Source organism: Rhinopithecus bieti, unplaced genomic scaffold, assembly GCF_001698545.2.
Source record: "Rhinopithecus bieti isolate Rb0 unplaced genomic scaffold, ASM169854v2 scaffold_30846, whole genome shotgun sequence".
In the NCBI taxonomy this organism is placed as follows: Eukaryota; Metazoa; Chordata; class Mammalia; order Primates; family Cercopithecidae; genus Rhinopithecus; species Rhinopithecus bieti.
The window spans coordinates 3,565,901-3,591,060 of NW_016814438.1; the positions used below are offsets into that span (position 1 = coordinate 3,565,901).

Consider the following 25,160-nt stretch of genomic DNA (forward strand, 5'->3'; position numbering starts at 1 on the left):
TTCGACTAGCAACAGTTGTGTGCCTACCATGTGCCAAGCCATACACCAGGGGGTCCTTCTATGGTAAGGCTGCTTCTATTACAGAAGATAAATATATTCTCCTCTTCCTCCCATAAACTTTATCTATGCATAAGCATGCTCACTTACCCTGCTCACTATGCAAAATAGAAAGGAAATGGATTTTTATTTTTTAACTTTTAAGTTCAGGGGTACATGTGCAGGTTTGTTATATAGGTAAATTTTGTCATGGGCGTTTGTTGTACAAATTATTTCCTCACCTAGGTATTAAGCCTAGTACCCATTAATTATTTTTCCCAATCCTCTCCCTCCTCCCACCCTCTACCCTCCAGTAGTCCCCAGTGTGTGTTCCTCTCTGTGTGTCCATTTGTTCTCATCATTTAGCTCCCATTTGAAAGTAAGAACATGTGGTATTTGGTTTTTTGTTCCTGTGTTAGTTTGCAAAGGATAATGGCCTCCAGCTCCATCCAAGCCCCTGATCTTATTCTTTTTTATGGCTGCATAGTATTCCATGGTGTATATGTACCACATAATGAAAATATGTAGCCAGGCACAGTGGCTCATGCCTGTAATCCCAGCACTTCGGCAGGCAAGGCAGGTGGATCACCTGAGGTCAGGAGTTCGAGACCAGCCTGGCCAACGTGGTGAAACCCCATCTCTACTAAAAATACAAAAAATTAGCTGGGCGAGGTGTCGGGCGCCTATAGTCCCAGCTACTTGGGAGGCTGAATCAGAATAATCACTTGACCCTGGGAGGCAGAGGTTGCAGTGAGCCGAGATCGCGCCACTGCACTCCAGCCTGGGTGACAGAGCAAAACTCCGTTTAAAAAAAAAAAGATTTTTTTTGAAAATTTAAAAGTAAATTATTCTTATTATTATTATTTTTTTTTTCTAGCAGCCCCACTCTGGTTCTGTCCAGTTTTGAGTGTGAGGTCTGTAAAGGATTTTAGCTGATGAGTGATATTGTATTTTATAAATAGAAAATGACAGTTATGTGGAATGCTACTGCAATATTTGCGCAAGAGAAAATGATGGCCTAAATCAAGGTTCTGGCAGTGAGGATGTAGAAGAAAAGATAGATTTGAGAAGTGTTTAGGAGTAGAATAAATAGAATGAGTGCATATTGATGGCAGTGGGGTGCGGAGGGGTGTGGTGAGAGAGGGAGAAGTTATAGATAACATCGGTTTACTTGAATGAATGTGGAAGTAGTAATACCACTAATAGAAAAATGACTACAGAATAAGGAGCTGGTTTGGAGTGGGAGAGGATACATTTTACTTTCTATACCCCAGGTTTGAGGTTCCCAAGAGAAATCCAGGTGGAGATGTCAAGTAAGATGTCAAAAATACAGGTCTGGAGATTAACATAGAAGTATAAATATATATTTAAGAGTAGTTGGAGTATGAATAATAATTGAAGTTAAGGTAGCAGTGTGCCGGGTGAAAAGGAAAGACAGGTGAATAATTAAATATTGGAGTAATAATACTTAAGGTCTGGCTAACAGAAGAAGAAGCCAAGTAAGCAAATTGAGAAGAGAGACATTGTGGTTCATCGGGAAAATCAGGAGAATGGATTGTCATGGAAACAAAAGGAAGAGAATTCCAAAAAGGAGACTGTTTGCGGGTATCAAATACCCCAAAGAAAGCAGTGGAAACAATGAAAAGTATTCATTGGCCTTGGCAGTAAGAAAGTCATTGAAGACCTTTAAAAGAACATTAAAGTACACAAGCAACAAAAGCAAAAATAAGTAAGTGGGACTGTATCAAACTAAAAATCTGCACAAGCAAATGAAGCAATCAATGGAATGAAAAGGCAACCTATGGAATGGAAGAAAACATTTGTAAACCATATATCTGATAAGGGGTTAATATACAAAATATATAAAGAATTCATACAACTCAGTAGCAAAAAACCAATGATCCAATTAAAAAATGGACAAAGAGCCTCAGTAGGCACTTGCCCAAAGCAGACATACAAATGACCCACAGGTACATGAAAAGGTGCTAACAACATCACTAACCATCAGGAAATTGCAAATCAAAACCACAATGAGATATAATCTCACACCAGTTAGAATGGCAATCATCAAAAAGGCAAAATATATCAAATGTTGGTAAGGATGTGGAGAAAAGGGAATCCTTCTCCACTCTTGATGGGAATGTAAATTGGTGCAGCTGTTAGATGGAAAACAGTATGGAGGTTCCTCAAAAAATTAAAAATGGAACTACCATATGACCCCAACAATCTCACTCCTGGGTATATATTCAGAGGAAATGAAATCAGTATCTCAAAGAGAATATGCACACCCATGTTCACGCTAGCATTATTTAAAGTACCCACAACATTAAAACAACCTACGTGTCTATTGATAGATGAATGGGTAAATAAATTGTGTTATGTATAGACAAATGGAATATTATTCAGCCTTAAAAAGAAGGAAATACTATAATTTGCAACATAGATGAACCTTGAAGGCATTATGCTAAGTGAAACAAACCAGACAGACAAAGCCAAATACTGTATTATCTTACTTATGTATAGAATCTAAAAAGTTGAACCCATAGAAACAAATAGTAGAATGGTGGTCGCCAGGGGCTGGAGGCAGGGGAAATGGGAAAATGTTGGTCAAAGGGAGCAAACTTTCAGTTTTAAGATGAGTAAGTTCTAGGGACCTAACATACAGCTTGGTGACTATAGTTTCCATGTAATACTGTACACTTGAAATTGTTGAGAGATCTTAAATGTTCTTACCCACCCGCCCCCATGAACACACACATACATATAAGTTCACTAGTGAAGTGATAGCTGTGTTGACTAACTTGATTATAGTAATCATTTCACAATATACATGTATCAAATTATCACATTTATACTTTAAATTTATAAAATTTTGTCAATTATATCTCAAAAAAGCTAGAAAACTTTTTTAAAAAAGGAACTGTGAGAAGATGGATATATTAATTTGCTTGACTGTAGTAATCATTTCACTATGTATATCAAAGTATATTATATCCCTTAAGTGTGTATATATATATATATATATAAAGAACTATTTAACATGAAAAAGGCAGGGCGCCGTGGCTCACGCCTGTAATCCCAGCACTTTGGGAGGCTGAGGCGGGCGGATCACAAGGTCAGAAGATTGAGACCATCCTGGCTAACACGGTGAAAACCCGTCTATACTAAAAATACAAAAAAATTAGCCGGGCCTCGTGGCGGGCTCCTGTAGTCCCAGCTACTTGGGAGGCTGAGGCAGGAGAATGGCATGAACCCGGGAGGCGGAGCTTGCAGTGAGCCGAGATCGCGCCGCTGCACTCCAGCCTGGGTGACAGAGCGAGAGTGTCTCAAAAACAAAACAAAACAAAACAAAACCCATGAAAAAAACTCCATCAAAGTATGTGGGTCATGGGTACTGGATTGTAGGATATTTAAATATGAACACAGAGAAGGTGCAGAAGGATGCAGAGTGAGGCGGGGCATGGTGACTCACACTTGTAATCCCAGCACTCTGAGAGGTCGAAGCAGGTGGATCACTTGAGGTCAGGAATTCGAGACCACCCGGCCAACATGGCGAAATCCCGTCTCTACTAAAAATTACAAAAATTAGCTGAGCATGGTGGTTCGCCCCTATAGTCCCAGTTACTCAGGAGTCTAAGGCAGGAGAATCACTTGAACCTGGGAGGCAGAGCCGAGATCATGCCACTGCACTCCAGCCTGGGCAACAGAGTGAGACTCCGTCTCAAAAAAAAAAAAAAATGATAATAATAATAAAAGGATGCAGAGTGGAGTTTGGTGATGAAGGAAATAATAAGTGGTGATAGCTAACATTTATTAAGTGCTTATTTTGTGTCAGGTTTAGTGTCTGACACGTAGCATCTAATTTTATGAACCATGTACGATTGTTGTCTCCTTTTATTTATTTATTTTTTAATTTTAATTCAATTTTATTTTATTTTGAGATGGAGTCTCGCTCTGTTGCCCAGGCTAGAGTGCAGTGGCACGATCTCAGCTCACTGCCAGCTCTTCCTCCCGGGTTCACGCCATTCTCATGCCTCAGCCTCCGGTGTAACTGGGACTACAGGCGCCTGCGACCACACCCGGCTAATTTTTTGTATTTTTAGTAGAGACGGGGTTTCACCGTGTTAGCTAGGATGGTCTTGATCTCCTGATCTCGTGATCTGCCCTCCTTGGCCTCCCAAAGTACTGGGATTACAGGCATGAGCCACTGCGCCCAGCCTGTTGTCCCCTTTTATACACCAGAAACACACTTGGAACTTAAGTGAGTTGCTAAAGATCACAAAACAAATAGGTTGCAAAACATGACTCAAACCTAGTATTGACTGACCCAGACCCAATATCTTGACAGCCACATTGAGGCCAGAGAAGGTAGGGCTGAGAGTATTCTTGTTTATATGGTTATAAGCTTATAAAAAGAAAGCTTCTTAATATAATGATAGATTTAGTTTTTTAATAATAAAAATCACACACACAAAATCACATAGGACTATTTTCCTCGAATTGCCATTCTGTTTCATGTCTGGAATCAAATAATAATGAATGACTCCAATTCTTTCAATATTAAAACTCAACCAAAACTCAATATTCACTCAACCAGCTAGCTGATTAGTCATTAACACTTGCTGAGCATACACAGTACAGGATGGTAAACTTGAAGTGAAATTAAAACATCAGTCTCAACTTCCTGGACCCTTGAGGAAAAGCAGCTGGTAAAATAGAGAGGAAAAAAGACTTCTAGATCTACTTGGTGTTTCTGACTGGTGCTGGGGAGAGCCCAGAAAGATTTTTAGGTTACAGTGGCCCTTCAGTGATTCAGATCCATCCTTTTTTCCCAATGGCATCTAGCCTCAGTCAGAAAGCTTTGCTGAGCCCAGTGCTCTGCAGACAGCCCTTCCCTTATGGCAAGTGCCTTTCTGGGGCCCTTGTTCTTCTTTCCTGCTAATAATTCTCAGTGAGTACCATCCCAATCCATTTGGGGACCTCTAACCTAGGACCTCAAAGATAAAGGGTCAAAGCCTCTTTCCCTTTTCTTTTTTCAGGGTGGCTTCCTTGCAGAACTCCAGGGGTACCACCCACATTGTGCCCCTCAGAACACGTCCATCGCAATCTATTACAATATGCATGGTGTCCCCTGAAGTTGTGCAGCTTAGCACTGACTTACCTACTTAACCCCAGCCTTCTATTCCAAGGGAATGGGAAAGAACAGATATTTCAAGACCAAGTCATCATATTATTCCTTCTTCCAAGGCAGTAGGTCTCTTGTAGTAATGTAATTCACTCAAGTGATTCTTGCAAAATAAAGATCTATTCAAATGTGATTTTCCAAAGCTGTTTTTTAAATAAAATGCATTTTCTGCTCCTCCAGGTGCATTATTACACAAATAATAATAGCTATCATTTATTCAGCAGACATGGTACTAATGCTTTACATGCATTATCTCATCTCTGTTGCAGAAGAATTTGAGTCTAATAGTGGAGCTAAAAAATGCAGAAATTATAGTACAAGGTGGAATGTGAAAAAGATCACATGAGTGAGGTAAGTGCAAAGCACCAGGGGAGCTCAGAGGAGGGGGGATTATTTCCAACCAGAGAAGCTGATACAGCCAACATTCAACAAATAATTATTGTGTGCCTGTTACATCTTTGTCTCAAGAATCTTACATTCCATTGAGAAAAGGACAAGGAAACAGATCATCTCAATAGTGAGATGTCATTTGATGACTGCAATTGAGCCATCAAGGGAGGCTCCTTGGAAGAGGCAGTACATGAACTATAGGTACTGAAAGTTTGGGGGACTTCTGAATAGACCAGGATGGGGATCCCTGATATCTCAAGGGTTGCACCTGGATCTCATTATACCAGTCCCATCCTCTAGAAGAGAGAGAGAGAGAAACAAGGAGTTGTTCTCCATTCATTTCTCCATTCATTTCTCCTCTGAGGTCTCAATTTTGAAGACTTTAATGGTAACCAGTCCTTCCCCTCTGTACAACTGGCTTTTCTCCCACTGCAGATTGCACTGCACTTTGCTTAACTCCATTCAGTTTGTGACCTCTTCTCCAATTTACCAATTCTGATTCACATGCTCCATCTTTCTCCCACAGAGAAGAAACAGCCAGCTTTTGGACTTCCAAACCTCCTGGAAAAAAGCCAAGCTCCCATAAACTGCAGCATGATTGTGTGAATTAAAATGTTCACATGATATCAACTGTGCAGTTACTCCAAAGTTTATTTTGGAAAATATTACATTTGGAAAATGGGAAGCATTCCAGAGTATTCCCTTACCTTGAAATATCAGTAGACACAAGGGTATTTTGAGATCATTTCTTGGTTAAAAGTTAGCAAATAATCTGTACAATTAGACACATAAAATTGCCTTAAATAACATTAGTTAAGGACTCTGGGGCTTAAAAATTTCTATAGAGTATTTGTTGAGAAATTTGGGACAAAAGGCTATAATTTTAATTCACTGAAGCAAACTTTCAAAATGCCTTTGAGTTAACTCCCAGTTGACTTTTATTGCACATTTCACTTCCAATCATCAATGATTGGACCTTGGTAAGTTGCATGTTTCCCAAAATCTTACATGCTTCAAACTCTATCCCTTTGGCTATAAGAGGCAAAAGAGTTTAGAGTCCTAGTGAGAACTGTATCCAAACCCTAACAGCCCAGACATCCAAGGACCCAAGGGGCCTATACATTTCTCCCTTACTCTCCTCTTCCATCCTTTTCTTCTCAGCTTGGTTTTGCAGTGCTAAAGCCACAAGAGGAGAGGTTCTACAAGGTCAGATGTCCCAGGGAGATCTTACTGATGCACCTCTTTCTCTAATGCAGCCCAGTTCCCATTGCCTATGATACATTTGCAGTGGCTACAATACAAATTAGATTGGAGGGCCTTAAGAAAAAAGGCCTAGAATGATAAACAGGTTACAGTCCTTGTATATTTATTCTGGCTTTGAAATATGAAAAGGCCTGAAACTCAATCTTGTCCATTATCTCATTTATGAAAAAGAAAACCCAGTGCGTGTGTGTGTGTGTGTATGTGTGTGTGTGTGTAAATGCATAAAGAAAATGGTTACCTCTGGGAAAGAAAGGGTAATTAGACAAGAGTAAAGGCGGACTCTTAAATGTATATATATAGAGATAGATAAATACACTTTTTTTTTTTTTTTGAGACGGAGTCTTGCTCTGTCACCAGGCTGGAGTGCAATGGTGCAATCTCAGCTCACTGCAACCTCTAACTCCCTGGTTCAAGCAATTCTCCTGCCTCAGCCTCCTGAGTAGCTGGGATTACAGGCGTGTGCCACCATGCCCAGCTAATTTTGTATTTTTAGTAGAGATTACATTTCACCATGTTGGTCAGGCTGGTCTCGAACTCCTGACCTCAGATGATCCGCCCACCTCAGCCTCCCAAAGTGCTGGGATTACAGGTGTGAGCCACCGCACCCGGTTAAGTTTCTTAAGCCCTCCAAGTCTCAATTTTCTCATCTATAAAATGATTTGTTATGAGAATGAGGGGTAAATGCTAATAACATAGGCAAACACCTAAAACAGTGTTTAATGCAATACAATGGTAATTATTTTTGGTACTTTTATCATCATTATTAGTTCCTTCTATAATTGATAATTCTTCTTACTTTTTTTTTTTTTTGAGGTGGAGTCTCGCTCTGTTGCCCAGGCTGGAGTCCAGTGGTGCGATCTTGGCTCACTGCAAGCTCTGCCTTCCAGGTTCAAATGATTCTCTTGCCTCAGCCTCCCGGGTAGCTGGGACTAGAGGCATGCAGCGCTATGTCCGGCTGATTTTTTGTAGTTTTAGTAGAGATGGGGTTTCACTATATTAGCCAGGCTGATCTCCAATTCCTGACCTCAGATTATTCACCTGCCTCGGCCTCTCAAAGTGCTAGGATTTCAGGTGTGAGCCATGGCAATTGGCCTCTTCTTACCTTTTTCTGTTGCTGTTTGTTTCCAAAACCCCTTCGAAATGCATTATCTTCTTATGTTATCAATTCTCCTCAGCCTCTAATCATCAATCACTTTATGGTAAATATACAAAACATCTAAATAAAAATAATTTTTAAATTCAATTATACTTTCCCATTTTACAAGAAAAAAAGTGTTATACCGCATGTGTGCCTTCTGTGGTTGGTACTGGGATAGAACCTGGATTTTGTCTTTACCTGGAATGCAAAGATGATATTTGAAATGCAGGCTCCAAGGAGCTCCTAGTCCAGTGGAAATGATAGAACACGCTAAGAATGTGTTCAGAGATGTCTGAAACTGCCTTTCTTTCTCATTGGTGTGTGGGAGACTGTCATACTCCCTTAGTAAGTATGGCATTTAGGCAGGAAACTTAAATTGGAAGTAAAACCCCCTGATTTCTGAGAGCAGTCAGACGGTAGCTCCTGCCTGCCGTCCCAGCTAATTGCCTCCCATTAAGATACTGAGTGGGTACAGTACAGGGAAAGGAGACAAGTAACTAAAGATGAGCATGAGGAATTAGGGGCAGAGGATGCCAGGGAGTGAAGAAAAGGAAGCAGTGTAATTAAAAGAGGCAGTAGAGGGATGTTTGTTGGCGGAACTAAGCAGAATGACTGAGGGTCCAGGCTGTGGAATCAAAATGCTTAGGTTTGTATCCAGCTCCTTTACCTATGAAGTCTTTGACCCTAGACAATCCTCTTGATCATGAGTATCTCTGTTTTCCTCATCTGTAAAATGGGCGTCATAAATTACTATCTTCATAGGGTTGTTGTGAGAATTAAATGAGATAATAGACATAGAACAGACAGAGCCTGGGACACAGTAAATGCTTAATAAATATTGACCCACCTTACGTTGGTGGACGATGTCTAGGGTGATGCTTGTTGTCTTGGGCATAGTTAGCCATGTAAGACAGCCCGCTGGGAGGACCTGTGTGACTCAGCCACATGTGGGACACAGACAACAAGCTGCCTGCATAGCTCTTTGCCTTCCACCTCCAAGAGAGGAGGAGAGTTGTTTGCCTTGCTTCTTGCTCTACCCATAGCAGCTAGAATAGTGTCACTCACTGTGCAGATACTTAGTACATACTTATTGAATTAGTGATATATGAATGCATACTTAGAAAGGGTTTAATGCCTTATTCATCGGGAAAACTGCTACTATTTTTTTGAGGCATAATTAAAATTCTTTGAACTCCTCTGGTCTCCCCCTCCAGAACCCCCAAAAAGTTAGGTGCTTCTGCCTCTGCCTTTATTTACTCATATATCTTTTGTTTTTTTTGAGAGTCTTGCTCTGTTGCCCAGGCTCCAGCCTGGCGTGATCTCAGCTCACTGCAAGCTCTACCTACCGGTTCACACCATTCTCCTGCCTCAACCTCCTGAGTAGCTGGGACTACAGGTGCCTGCCACCACGCCCGGCTAATTTTTTGTATTTTTAGTAGAGACGGGTTTCACCGTGTTAGCCAGGATGGGCTCGATCTCCTGACCTTGTGATCTGCCTGCCTCAGCCTCCCAAAGTGCTGGGATTACAGGCGTGAGCCACCTCACCCGGCCTATTTCCTCATATATCTTACATTATACTTTCATTTTAATTCCCATGCATATTTTCCCTATTAGACAGGAGAAATCACAGAGGCACGAAGTCTTTTAACCTTTGGAACAAGAATGCCTTGTAAGGAACTAAACATAAGTTTTGTCTCCTCTGCTTTTGGAGGCCTTGGGACTTGAATTATTGAGACACAAAAGCTAATCACCTCTCAGGAGGTGATAGATGGGAATCCTGGAATTTGGAGTTTGGGATTCATGGCAGCTTTCTAAATCCTATTGCCAAGGAAGGAGCGTTTGTGTCTAAAGGTCAAGAGAAAACTGCTGCCTGGAGAGGTGGCCCTGGAGACCACCTAGATAGTCACTTTAGCTGAGGGCATGAAAGGGCCTTTTGTCTGTGAGAAGTATGAATATAGTGCTTTTGTATTTTTACAGTTGAAAAGGAAAGTGGGCTGGCCTCTGGTATTGCAGTCTGTGAGGTGCTAATGCTTCAGCCAGTCTGAGTGAAGGTGGATTGATGGTGGGGATTGAGGGGGAATGGTTTTATGTGATGCAAAGGACTGAGCACTAAATGCTGCAGACTGGGAGATCCAGCAAGGGACATTCTCTGTTGATCATGGCATCAAAAGAATGGAGTCTCTCATGAAGACACCTTCCATCAAAGTACGACGCTAGCTGATGCGGTAAACTGGATCAGCAGCAGTGTCTGACACTGAGCTGCTACAGGGCCTGGCTGACAGTGGAAGGCCAACTTTCAACAGCAACACTATGAGGCATGCAGGAATAGCAGTGGGTGCTTTGATATTAGGGCTTACCTTAACTTGAAGCAGAAGTCAAATGGACCTCCCAGTTGGAATGTGTACACCCTCCAGGGTTCTCAGAAGAGCTAGAAGAAGGGAAAGGGGTCCCAAAAAAGAGACAACACACAAACCTAACATGAGGGGACTCAAGTCATTTTTCATTTAAATAGGAAAATTGAATATGCTGTCATAATTCTACCTTGAGTGTTGAGGAGTTGACACCAGCTACACGTCAGTGGATCGACTTTGGTTTCTACCATACTGCTTGGCACATGATGGGGTTCATTACAAGATTAGAGTACTAACAAATGGATACGTGGAATGTGACTATAAAATGTTCAATAAGATTTTCACAGATTCGATTAGGAACCCGTTTCGGTTTTCTTTTATATTCTGCAAACCCATGTTAAACAGGTTACTAAGATACAAAGACTGTTTTATGGTGTGCTCCATATACATACACCCAGTCTACCTGGACGCACCAGATGGTGATTAAAGAGGAGGTCAGGTTTACCTTGTAATGTCCAAATTACCGTGGCTCAAACTTTCATCTCATCTAATGACAGAAAATCCTGTATTTTATGAGGCCCCTCTCTGCAAGTAGGTCTTTGCGCCTCCCAGTCAGTCACATGTTCCACAAACCCATACTGCCCTAGCCATCCCTGTGGTGGCAGATTGCTCATCGTAGCTCCACCACTGTCACCCCTCATCTCCCACAACCCCAGGATTGATGCCACTGTAGCTGTGCTGGTCTCAGGGGGAGAAAGGCTTTTCTTCCCTTTGCTAGATGATCCCAAAGGTGGACACAGACCCTTTAATTTCCCACAGCATGATGAAGACCAAACATTATTTTGCAGAATGTTTAAGGATATGAGAAAGGAATTATAAAACTGACAAACAAAAATGCCTACTAATTCTGAATGTTCTCAGAATCCACAAGCCAGAGCATAGTCTGCTTTGGGCTCTTAGAGCGGCAGTCCCCAACCGTTTTAGTACCAGGGACCGGTTTTGAAGAAGACAATTTTTCCATGGATGGTGGTGGGAGAGGGTTTTGGGATGAAACTGTTCCACCTCAGATCATTAGGCATTAGATTCTCATAAGGGGCACTCAACCTAGATCCCTCTCATGCACAGTTCACAGTGGGGTTCAAGCTCCTGTGCTGCCGCTGATCTGACAGGTGGTAGAGCTCAGGTGGTAACGCTTGCTTGCCTGCCACTCACTTCCTGCTGTGCAGCCCGGTTCATAACAGGCCATGAACTGCTCCTGGTCCACAGCCCAGGAGTTGGGGACCCCTGTTTTGAGAGTGCCTCCCTGTTCTCAAACTTGGACCTTCTAGCAGTGTCTGTTTATCTTTTCCCTTCAGCAACCTCCAGCGGGTTCGCTCTGCTAAAAGTCCAGGCCCCAATCTCCAGGAGCCCAGGAGAGGACCACATTTCTCCCTCTGTCCCTCTAGTCTCAGGCCTGCCTCCCCATCCTCTTTTCCTGTTTATTTCCTGTGGGTAAACTCCAGCCCTCCCCCACTCATGGGGTCAGGCCTCTCCCTATGGTCTCTGTGATATCATCATATAAAAGCAAAATATCCAATGGGGCATATTCTCCAAAATCTGCATTTGAATATTACTGTGTATGACAGAATAGCAGGCCAGTCTTTTAGCATTAAGCCTAGCCCAGTCCCATTATTTTTATAACATTTTATCCAGCATGAACTCAAAATCAGAACCACAGTTTCTCTGCAGTCCTAAAGTCTTCTCTCCCAATCTCCCGTGAGAAGCTGTTTAAACAGGAAGCATGAGCATTTCTACTACAATAAACAATACCATACAGGCTAGGGTAGCCTACACCTGCACTTTAAAGGAAACATTTCCCCAAAGGCATAGTAAACTGCTGATATGTAGCTTTGCCCATAATAAAGACAATTTTTGCCATTACTATGCAGAAAAGTTTAGCTCTCTAAAGATACAGCTGTCAAACCCGAATTCCTGAAAAGGATCTGGCTTAATATAAGCATATCTAACCTGGTCCATTTAGATAATTATCCCCAAACCAAGGATGAATCTGCCTCAACATGAATGAAAGTTTCTACCTCCTGCAAAAACTATATGAAGATCTGAAATTACAACATTCAAGGCACCATCCCCACTCTAGCCTTCACAGATCTCAGGCCCATTTTTAATTAGGGCTCTGGTTATAAGTATTGTGTGACTGCCTACCCCAGTGGTCTCTGCTTTTCTTAAGGGTATCACTCACAAAAGGGAATATAGCCCTAAAAAGAGAGCAGAAGGGAAACTGCTGCCTCCTTCCGGGCAACGCAGCCTTTTCCCTTTTCCACGACTACATAAATATGGAACTAATTTTGATTTATTTTTCTTGAAACTTAGATACCTGGCTTGTCAACAATAATTCAAAAATAATTTTATGAAGTTTTAAGTTAGTCAAATAATGAAATTGAGATTCTTTAGAGATTCAATTTCTGTAATCATAGGTCATACAGAACTAAATGAATTTGGAGGTGTGGATTCTAATGGGTTTAGGTTGTAGAGACTGTCAACTCAGATAAATGGAAATAAAAGGTGAACTTTCTCAATAAGTTTCTGAATAGACTAAGGTTTTGTAATGAACAACAGCTGGCAAGTGCTTACGTGTCTCTTTCCATTTATTTTGGCCACTAGCCCAAACAGTGAAAATAGATTTTGCCAATCATAGACTTAAAATCATCAATGGGGAATGCCATTTTAAATTTAAAAACACAAGTAGGTATGCAGTATACAGAAATGAGCCATAAAGAACTTTCTATTTTCTTGCCTTCAGTTCTAGTCATTCACATGTTTATTGCCTGCCATGTACCAGGCATTGTGCTAGGTCCTGAAGTAGAGAGCAAAATGAATAAGCAAAGCTGCCATGTCCTTACCTCCTGGTCGGGGAATAGAGGTGAGTGGGGTGACAGAATACACTGTTAACTAAAATATTAAAATAAAAAACCTGTTCTCAGTTGATAACAGATGTGTGGACCATGTTCAGAAAAGACAACTAACTCTACCCAGAAGGCTTCACAGAGAAGTTGCATTTCAGTTGGATCCTGAAAGGTGAATAGAAGGTCACCAAAAGAAGGGGAGATAAATTAAGTATTTGTTTGTTGTTTATCTTTGTTACTAGACTAACTATAAGTTCTGTGTGGGTAGGGACTGGATCTTGCTCAATGTCGCATTTTTGGTGCTCAGTGCCTGAAAACACCTCAAGTGTTCTAAACTATCTGTTGACTAACCAACTGAACAGTATTTCAGGCAAAGAGAACCATATGCACAATAACAAAATAAATAACAGAATGATTTTTCTAGGCTATGGCTTGTAATATCAACACTGTTAGCTCCTGGAGAGGAAAGAGGTGTATCATAACATGGCTAAAAAGGGCAGGTGTTATAGAAGGAACCAGCAGATCTGCATTCTATTCCCATCCCTGTCATTAACTAACTACATGACTGAATAAATGCTTAGCTTGTACCACCTGTAGTTTTCTCACTTGTAAAATAGCTTTGGAAGAGTATATTATTTTAAGTGTAGCAGGATGAGCTGCAGACAAAAATCCTCAGACACCAAGTTAAAGAAGGAAGGGGTTTATTCGGCGGGGGCATCAGCAAGACTCCTGTCTCAACAGCTGAGTCCCACAAGCGAGCAATTCCTGTCCCTTTTAAGGGCTCACAACTCTAAGGGGGTGCATGTGAGAGGGTCGTGATCAATTGAGCAAGCAGGGGGTATGTGACTGGGGGCTGCATACACTGATAATTAGATTGGAACAAAACAGGATAGGGATTTTTCACAGTGCTTTTCTATACAATGTCTGTAATCTATAGATAACATAACCGATTAGGTCAGGGGTCAGTCTTTAACTACCAGGCCTAGGGTGTGGCACCGGGCTGTCTGCATGTGGATTTCATTTCTGCCTTTTAGTTTTACTTTTCTTTCTTTGGAGGCAGAAATTTGTCATAAGACAATATGAGGGGTGGTCTCCTCCTTTATAAAAAAAAATTAAAGAAAGATCAATAATATATGACTGCATTTTTCCCTTCTTTTTCTAAATGCAAAATTGATATATGCATCCCAGCTTTAAGATGGCCAACCACATGCATACTGATCATCTCTTCCTTTCTCAAGAAGACTGCGGCACTGACAAAAAAATTAATGAATGTTCAAAAACAGGACAGAGATGTCCCTTGGATCAGAAGCTGTGAGTAAATAAGAAACCAGAGCAGTGAGCTGTGGCTCTCCCGACCTCAAAACTGCTGTTGTTGGTCATGTATTGCCCTAACTGAGGGCCTTCTAGATCTCTATTACCTAGCTAAAGAGAGAAAAAGATAGAAAGATTGAAACAGAAAGAAAAGCTAAGAGATATGGAGGTTACAGGAATTTTACAATCAATCTAATGCAGGCATTTAAAAAATGTCTTTGTTCCAGGAATCTCTGTAGCAGTTTAGTGAAGACTATGGATACCTTCTCAGAATAATACCTTTAAATGCATAAAATAAAATACAGAGGAGAACAAGATGGCTGACTAGAAGCAGACAAGTGGAACAGCTCCCTTGACCACCACGGACACTTGAGGTAGCAGGGAGAGCTACTTAGCGAAGTGGTGGGGCAGCACACCAGCTGACGTGGAGCCCAGAGGGTTTGGTGCCAGGGTATTTGTAGTGGAGCACAGCCAGGGACGACCGTCCCTCTAGGCTTGACTTGCTCCTTTAAGAGACTTTAGCCCTAGAGAAGCTGTCAGACCTAATCTCTGCAGGGTAGTCTTGCACATCAGATAGGGCTGGTCCAACCTGAGCACTTCTTGGTTTGCTGGCCTTTCCTGGGGCCCCAGCATGGCCATGCCTGCTTACAGGGCAGTCTCAGATGTCCTGGGGGCCCACACCATGGCTTCTGCACCAGCAGACAGTGCCTGACCTGTGGAGAGCTCCAGTGATATGGCCCCTATGGCTACACACCAGCCTGCATGTTCCCTCCCTATACTGCAGCCTCCCCCAAGCCCACCACAACTTCCCACATTGCTTTTCTGGCCCACATCTACACAGGTGGGTTTTACTTGCCTTGCCTTGCCAGCATGTGGGAGTGCAGTCTGCCCTCCTTCTCCTCCCTGGCCACTGCTCCCTGCTCCCACCATTGGAGAGAGACCCTTGGCAGGTACAGAGCCAGAAAGCCCTGCCAGTGCCCTGTTCGTGCCCTAATACTGCACAAAGAACACTGTGCAGGGGATCCTCAATGAAAGAAAGCTAAAAATCATGATAAAACAATGCAGCAGTTGACAGACAAAATAGCCATTATAGAGATGAATGTAACCTACCTGATAGAGCTGAAAAACACACTACAAGCTGCCACACTTTGGCCCCCACAGCACAGTGAACTCCAATCCTTGAGGATCCAGAGAGCAAAGTTGGGTCCCAATACAAGGCCCCCAGAGTTTGAGCACACAGTCCAGAAGTTGGGAGCTGAGTATTGGCCCCCTAAAATCTCCCAGAAATGAAGTCAGCCAGCTGAATGTACCTTATGCTATAATCAAAACCTCAAGGTCATCAAATAGGATAAAAGAAAAAAAAACCAACCCCATCCAAAGGTCAGCAGTCTCAAAGGTTGAAGGTAGATAAGCCCACAGCGATGAGTAAGAATCAGCACAATAATGCTGTAAACTCAAAAAGCCAGAGTGTCTTCTTTCCTCCAAATGACCACATCACCCTTCCAGCAAGGTTTTGGAACTGGAGTGAGGCTGAGATGGCCGAAATGAAAGAAGTAGAATTCAGAATATGGATAGGAACAAAGTTCATTGAGCTACAGAAGTATGTTGAAACCCAATGTAAGAAAACTAAAAATCATGATAAAACAATGTAGGAGCTGACAGACAAAATAGCCAGTATAGAGATGAATGTAACCTACCTGATAGAGCTGAAAAACACACTACAAGAATTTCATGGCCGGGCATGGTGGCTTATGCCTGTAATCCCAGCACTTTGGGAGGCTGAGGCAGGCAGATCACGAGGTCAGGAGATCAAGACCAGCCTGGCTAATATGGTGAAATCCTGTCTCAACTAAAAATACAAAAAAATTAACCAGGCATGGTGGTGGGCACCTGTAGTTCCAGCTACTCAGGAGGCTGAGGCAGGGCTTGCAGTGAGCCGAGATCTTGCCACTGCACTCCAGCCTGGGTGACAGAGGGAGACTCCATCTCAAAAACAACAAACAATCAAAAAACAAAGAATTTCATAATGCAATCACAAGTGTTTTTTTTTGTTTTGAGATGAAGTCTCACACCGTCACCCAGGCTGGAGTGCAGTGGCACAATCTTGGCTCACTGAAACCTCCACTTCCCAGGTTCAAGTAATTCTCCTGCCTCAGCCTCCTGGAGAGCTGGGATTACAGGTGCCCACCACCAATCCTGGCTAATTTTTGTATTTTTTGTAGAGACAGGGGTTTCACCATGTTGGTCAGGCTGGTCTCGAACTCCTGACCTCGTGATCCACCCGCTTCAGCTTCCCAAAGGACTTGGATTACAGGCATGAGCTGCCGCACCTGGCCAACATTCTTAAAAAATAAGAAATTCCAACCCAGAATTTTATATCTGGCCAAAGTAAGCTTCATAAGCAAGGGAGAAATAAGATCCTTTTCAGACAAGCAGATGCCGAAGGAATTCATTACCACCAGACCTGCCTTACAAGAGCTTCTGAAGGAAGCACTAAATATGGGAAGGAAAGAGTTACCAGTCACTACCAAAACACACTGAAATACACAAACCAGTGACACCATAAAGCAACCACATAAACAAGTCTGCAAAGTAACCAGCCAACATCATGATGACATGATCAATCCACACATAGCAATACTAACCTTAAATGTAAATGGGCTAAATGCATCAATTAAAAGATACAGAGTGGTAAGTTGGATAAAGAACCAAAATCCATTGGTATGCTGTCTTCGAGAAACCCTTCTCACATGCAGTGACACACCTAGGCTTAAAATGAAACGGTGGAGAAAAACCTACCAAGCAAATGGAAAACAGAAAAAAGTAGGGGTTGCAGTCCTAGTTTCTGACAAACAGATTTTAACCCAAGAAAGTTAACAAAAGACAAGGGCACTACATAATGGTAAAGAGTTCAATTTAACAAGAAAATCTAACTATCTGAATATACATGCACCTAACACAGGATCACCCAGATTAATAAAGGGAGTTCTTAGAGATCTTCAAAGAGACTTAGACTGCCACACAGTAATAGTGGGAAATGTTAACACCCCACTGACAAGATTAGATCACCAAGACAGAAAATTAATAAATATATTCAGGACCTTAACTGAGCACTGGATCAAATGAACCTGATAGATATCTACATAACTCTCTACACCAAAACAATAGAATATGCATTATTCTCGTTGTCACATGGCACATACTCAAAAATCGATTATATAATTTGAAATAAAACACTCCTCAGCAAATGCTAAAGAACTGAAATCATAATAAACAATCTTTTGGACCACAGAACGAACAATTAGAAATCAAGACTAAGAAATTCACTCAGCATTTTGTGAAGAGATGAAGACTGAGTTGTTGTGGCCTATTGCTGCCAACCTCAAGCAGCAGTTAGCTGTCTCTACATAGAATCCAGGAGTAGGAGACTCAGAATCAAACCTTTTCTCCCGTCCCATCCTGTTTTCAGCTTTGTGAGAAGTCTTATTATCAAACACAATGGCCAGCAATCTTACCAACAAGACAGATCCCTGCTCCATGAACTCCTGTGTGTTCTTTGGGAATCTCAACACTCTTGCGGTCAAGAAGTCTGATGTGGAGGCAGTCTTTTCGAAGTATGGCAAAATTGTGGGTTCCTCGGTTCATAAGAACTTTGCCTTTGTTCAGTATGTTAATGAGAGATATGCCCAGGCTGCTGTAGCAGGAGAGAATGGCAGAATGATTGCTGGCCAGGTTTTAGATATTATCCTGGCTGCAGAGCCAAAAGTGAACCTAGGAAAGCAGGTGTGAAATGATCTGTAGCAGAGATATATGGCTCCTCTTTTGATTTGGACTATGACTTTCAGTGGGATTATTATGACAGGACGTACAGTTACCCAGCACATGTTCCTCCTTTTTCTCCTATTGCTCGGGCTGTAGTACCATCGAAACACCACTGTGTATCAGGAAACACCTCAAGAAGGGGCAAATGTGGCTGGGTGCGGTGGCTCACACCTGTAATCCCACCACTTTGGGAGGCCAAAGTGGGTGGATCATGAGTTCAGGAGCTCGAGACCATCCTGACCAACATGGTGAAACCCCCATCTCTACTAAAAATACAAAAGTTAGCTAGGTGTGGTGGCACATGCCTGTAATCCCAGCTACTCAGGAGGCTGAGGCAGGAGAATCACTTGAACCCAAGAGGCAGAGGTTGCAGTGAGCCGAGATCACACCACTGCACACTCCAGCCTGGGCAACAGAGTGAGACTCTGTCTCAAAAAAAAAAAAAAAAAAGAAAGAAAAAAAAGAAAAGAAAAGAAAGAAGGGCCAAAAGTAGTTTCCATTCTAAGAGTGAATAGTGGGGAAAGGAGATGGTCTTCAGGCCATAAAGAAGGAATTGAAACAGATAAAACAAAAGGTGGATTATCTCCTGGAAAAAATTGAAAAGGAACAGAGCAAACAAGCAGTAGAGATGAGGAATAAGGCAGAAGAGGAGCAGAGCATCAGTTCCATGAAGAGAGATGAGACTAATGTGAAGATGGTTTCTGAGGGGGGGTGCAGATGACTCTCCTGAAAGGGGAACCTACTAGATGATGATGATATTGAAGATGGGGGATGACCAGCTGGAGTTGATCAAGGATGATGAGAAAGAGGCTGAGGAAGGAGAAGATGACAGAGACAGCGCCAATGGTGAGGATGATTCCTTTTTTTTTGAGACGGAGTCTTGCTCTGTTGTCCAGGCTGGAGTGCAATGGCGTGATCTCAGCTCACTGCAAGCTCCGCCTCCCAGGTTCACACCATTCTCCTGCCTCAGCCTCCCAAGTAGCTGGGACTACAGGCACCCGCCACCAAGCCTGGCTAATTTTTTGTATTTTTAGTAGAGACGGAGTTTCACAGTGTTAACCAGGATGGTCTCGATCTCCTGACCTCGTGATCTGCCCGCCTTGGCCTCCCAAAGTGCTGGGATTGCAGGCGTGAGCCACCGCGCCTGGCGAGGATGATTCTTAAGCACATGGTGAGGTCTGGAAATCTTATCCCATTATTTATTTACCTAGGTGCTTCTCTAAGATGAAAATTTTCACCAGATCCTCTCCCCTAGTATCTTCAGCACATGCTCACTGTTCTCCAAATCCTTGTCCTTGTTCTGTTCATTAATTCTTACTGCCCTGCTCCTAGTCCCATTTTCACTTCCTATGATGCTCCTGGTAGTTTTATTAAGTCTTACCCTGTAATTTTTGCTTTTAATTTTGATACCTGTTTGTGACTTAACAATAAAAAGGATGTATGAGTTTTATCAACTGTCTCCAAAATAATCTCTTGTTATGCAGGGAGTACAGTTCTTTTTATTCATACGTAAGTTCAGTAAATGCTTCCCTAACTGTAAAAGCAATCTCAGGAGTTGAGTAGCTCCTGAAAGAAGCTTTGACTTAGAAGTATGTGTGTTACACCCCCACATAAATGTGCTGTGTAGGGCAGTTCAACACAAATGTAACAATGTATTTCTGTGAATGAGAATTGGCATGTCAAATGCATCCTCCAGAAATATAGTGTTATTGTCTTATGATTTGTTCTCTAAAGTTGATACTGTAGATTATTTTTGTGAACAACCTGATGTTTGGGACCTTTTTTCCTCAAAATAAACAAATCCTTATTAAACCAGGAATTTTAGGAAAAAAAATTCACTCAAAACCATAAAATTACATGGAAATTGAATAACCTGCTCCTCAATGACTTTTGGGTAAATAATGAAATTAAAGCAGAAGTCAGGAAGTTCTTTCAAACTAATGAGAACAAAGATACAACATACCAGAATCTCTGGGACACACAGCTAAAGCAGTGTTAAGAGGGAAATTTATAGCACTATATGCCCACATCAAAAAGACAGATCTCAAGTTAACAACCTAATATAACAACTAAAAGAACTAGAGCACTAAGAGCAAACAAATCCCAAAGTTAGCAGAAGACAAAAAGTAACCAAAATCAGAGCTGAACTGAAGGAGGTTGAGACACAAAAAACCATTCAAAAAGTCAGTGAATTCAGGAGCTGGTTTTTTGAAAAAATAAAATAAAATAAAATAGATAGATTGCTAGCTAGACTAATCAAGAAGAAAAGAGAGAAGATTCAAATAAACACAATCAGAAACAACAAAGGGGCTATTACCACTGACTTCACTGAAATACAAACAACCATCAGAGAATATTGTGAACACCTCTGAGGGGAAATTTACTCGGAATCTATCATTGTTTTTTCTTTTTTTTTGAGACAAAGTTTCACTCTTGTTGCTCAGGCTGGAGTGCAGTGGAGTGGTCTCGGCTCACTGCAACCTCCGCCTCCTGGGTTCAAGTGATTCTCCTGCCTCAGCCTCCCAAGTAGCTGGGATTACAGGTGAGCACCTCTATGACTAGCTAATTTTTTGTACTTTTAGTAGAGATGGGGTTTTGCCATTTTGGCCAGGCTGATCTTGAACTCCTGACTTCAGTTGATCCACCCGCCTTGGCCTCCCAAAGTGCTGGGATTACAGGTGTGAGCCACTGTGCCCGGCCTATAATTCTTTGGATAACAAAATTGTCATTAGGTTGCAGTAGAATGAAGGCAAAATAATGATATATTCAGAACATTTAATACTCATTACCTAAAATAAACTCTAACAAAAGAAAATTTCTTTAGAAGGAAGTATTGGAATGTAAGAATAATGCATACTAGTTGGAAAAAAATTAAATAATATATTAGTATATATATATAAAGTAAAAGGTGAAAGGGCTCTGCCTATCCCTTTGTTTTTGTTTGTTTGTTTGTTTGTTGTTTTGAGATGGAGTTTCGCTCTTATTGCCCAGGTTGGAGTGCAATGGCGTGATCTCGGCTCACCACAACCTCCCCCTCCTGGGTTCAAGCGATTCTCCTGCCTCAGCCTCCCAAGTAGCTGGGATTACAGGCATGCACCACCAGACCCCGCTAATTTTGTATTTTTAGTAGGGACGCGGTTTCTCCATGTTGGTCAGGTTGGTCGCGAACTCCCAACCTCAGTTGATCTGCCCGCCTCGGCCTCCCAAAGTGCTGGGATTACACGCAGGAGCCACAGCACCTGACCCCTTTATTTTTTGTATATTCTCCTACACCTTTTTAAATGACTACATAAACANACCACCAGACCCCGCTAATTTTGTATTTTAGTAGGGACGCGGTTTCTCCATGTTGGTCAGGTTGGTCGCGAACTCCCAACCTCAGTTGATCTGCCCGCCTCGGCCTCCCAAAGTGCTGGGATTACACGCAGGAGCCACAGCACCTGACCCCTTTATTTTTTGTATATTCTCCTACACCTTTTTAAATGACTACATAAACATATATACAAATATATACACACACCCAGTATCTTTTATTCTTTAAACAGTGAGCTCACTCTATGTAAAATACTTTGTGCTCTCTTTCTCCTTATTCCCAATTGAATATCATAAATATTCTTCAATATTGGCATGTGCAGATCTACCTTATTCTTTTTGCTATCTGCATTCCATGATATAAATATATCATAAGTTTATACATGTCTATTTAACATGAACGTTTAGGTTATTTTAAATATTTTTTGCTCTTATAAATAATGCATGACTAAGTTTTTTGTTAGTATTTCTATAGGATAGAGGCCTAGAAGTGTAATTGTTGGATCACAGGATAGAGACATTGAAAGTGCTGATAGGGCTGGGTGCAGTGGCTCACTCCTGTAACCCCAGCACTTTTGGATGCTGAGGCGAGAGGACTGCTTTAGCCCAGGAGTTTGAGACCAGCCTGGGCAAGATGGGGAGACCCCCATCTCTCCAAAAAAAAAAAAAAAAAAAAAAAAAAAGTAAAATGTTTATAGATCCTGCCAAAATGACTTCTAAAAATATTGCTAATTTATAGTCAGACTAAAAGTATATGGAATGTAGTATTTTAAGGAAGTAAATCTTCAAACATGAGAATAGGCACAAAATACAAAGAATCTGGATGATAATATTTTAAAAACCAGATAGAAAATGTGCAATATTGGCCGGATGCGGTGCCTCATGCCTGTAACTCCAGCACTTTGAGAGGCTGAGGCAGGCAGATCACAAGGTCAGGAGTTCGAGAATAGCCTGGCCAACATGGTGAAACCCCGTCTCTAGTAAAAAAAAAAATACAAAATTTAGCCAGGCATGGTGGCGTGTACCTGTAATCCCAGCTACTCAGGAGACTGAGGCAGGAGAATCGGGAGGCAGAGGTTGCAGTGAGCCAAGATCGTGCCACTGCACTCCAGCCTGGGCAAAAGAGCAAGATTCCATATCAGAAAAAAAAAAAAAAAAAAGGAAATATGCATTATTTTGAGTGCATATAACAGATGGCTTTGTCCATCAGACCACGTGGAAAATATATTTCCAAAAGGGATTACAAACTAATCCATAGAGATTTTGTAAGCAAGGAAGTCTTCAACTATTATTATGTCTTATTCTATTAAAAGCAGATCATCAAATAAATTCTTGCACATTAGTTTGTCTTTTACAAAGTAATCTTTTTTTTTTTTTTGAGACGGAGTCTGGCTCTGTTGCCCAGGCTGGAGTGCAGTGGTGCTATCTCAGCTCACTGCAAGCTCCGCTTCCAGGGTTCACACCATTTTCCTGCCTCAGCCTCCCAAGTAGCTGGGACTACAGGCGCCCGCCACTGCACCCAGCTAATTTTTTGTATTTTATTAGAGACGGGGTTTCACCGTGTTAGCCAGGATGGTCTCGATCTTCTGACCTCGTGATCCACCCGCCTCGGCCTCCCAAAGTGTTGGGATTACAGGCGTGAGCCACCGCGCCTGGCCACAAAGTAATCTTAATAAGGAAAAACCTCTGCCTTTGGACTTGATTCTAACTATAATAGGATACTGAGTTGTCCTGTGAAAGTGACAAGATCCTTGATAAAAAGTATCTGCATCATCTTAGAATTTGTAGTGTTTGTAATGTGCAAGAATATGACTGATGAGCATGTTTAGACTTAAGACTTTGGGAAAACAGATATTGAAAACTTTAGAGACAGAAAAAATATAGGGCCCATTATTTGAGTCTTCAAATAAGAAAGTTACTGTGAAGCGCTGTCTATAGAGGTTTAACTATGTAAGTATATATAATCTCTGCATTTTACTAATCCAACAAATGTTTGAGTGTGCCTATATAGTAGATCCTGGGATAGGTACTAAAGGGGCTGCGTTAATGTTGGAGGAAATTGCAGTTTTGAAGATTTTAATATATTTGATAAAAATCAATTATCTGAATTACAGCAAAAATGTGTCTCAGTTTTGCAAGTGAGACTGTCAATTGCAAAAAGCAAACAATAGCATTTCTTTTAAAAGATTATGTTGATAACCTATTATAAGCACCATCTGTCACACAAAGAAATACAAGAGATGGTCCCTGACTTTAAAGTACTTGCAATTGTTTTAAGTATTTGAGTTAAAAAAAAAAAAAAAAAAGTATTGTTTAAAAAAAAACAGTAGAACCTTCACAAAGTAAAATAAAATGCTGGTACTGCATGTCATGCAGCGATTTTCAAAGGAACTGTGAAACGAAAGAGGTGCCTCACCATCAAAAACAGGCACACAGCATAGCAATAACACTGAGGACATAGCAAATCCCAGAATGAGTAATTGAGAGTCACAATGTGGTCAACAAATAAGACATTGTTCCTATGTTTGGCAGACGCTTCTGATAAGGAAAGGGGTAAGATCTGTGCTTAGGGCCAAATGTTGCAATCTGAGCCAATGGTAGGCAGAATACAAAGTAACTAACTCTTCTTTTGCTTTTGTATTGTCTATCAAATATGATAATTTATTACAAAGGATATGATTAAGGATAATTGAAAGCCAAGGCCGTTGAGAAGAAAATCATAATGTCTCTATTTTCCATGAATTCAAGTGTTCAGGCCCAAGTAAATTACATCAATTACATATCATAGAACCAAAGTAATTGGCAGCAACTGTGGAATTGTGACACGTATGGATAGTTTTGTATCCTCATAGGTAGTTTGAGAGGAGAGGAAGCTTTTGATGTTAGGCTATGATCATACTAAGTTTGTTTTGTTTTTTAGATTGAGTCTCACTATGTCCCCCAAGCTGGAATGCAATGGCGCCATCTCGGCTCGCTGCAACCTTCGCCTTCTGGGTTCAAGCTATTCTCCTGCCTCAGCCCCCCGCCCCTCCCCCAGAGTAGCTGGAATTACAGACGTGAACCACCATGCCCCGCTAGTTTTTGTATTTTTAGTAGAGATGGGGTTTCTCCATGTTGACCAGGCTGGTCTGGAACTCCTGACCTTAGGCGATCCATCCGTTTAGGGCTTCCACAATGCTGGGATTACAGACCTGAGCCACCGCACCTGCCTGGCAGATCCTAATATCTAAAAAGGTGTAAAAAGGCCAGGTGTGGTGGCTCACCTGCCACTGCGCTCTGGTCTGGGAGACAGAGTGAGACTCTGTCTCCAAATAAAATATAAAATAAAATAAGATAAAATAAAATAGTCATTTATAGGAACTATAGACTGCAGCAATAAACAAAAAATTATATACTGGAGTCAGTCATTCATTTCCTCAAAATGCTTTTTTTTTTTTTTTTTTTTTTTT

At 41.5% G+C, this 25,160-nt stretch overlaps 1 long non-coding RNA gene and 1 pseudogene across 1 annotated transcript in view; both read left to right on the top strand.

The window, feature by feature from the left end:
• The window catches only part of LOC108514576 (uncharacterized), a 63,874-nt gene extending 50,445 nt beyond the window's left edge, over window positions 1-13,429 (top strand). The window contains exons 4-5 of the long non-coding RNA XR_001881253.1: window positions 5,491-5,572; window positions 13,345-13,429. This is a non-coding gene — a long non-coding RNA (uncharacterized LOC108514576). The remainder of the gene's footprint in view (window positions 1-5,490; window positions 5,573-13,344) is intronic.
• Window positions 13,430-18,075: 4,646 nt separating this feature from the next.
• LOC108514563 (heterogeneous nuclear ribonucleoprotein C-like) overlaps window positions 18,076-25,160 on the top strand; it is a 15,088-nt pseudogene continuing 8,003 nt past the window's right edge.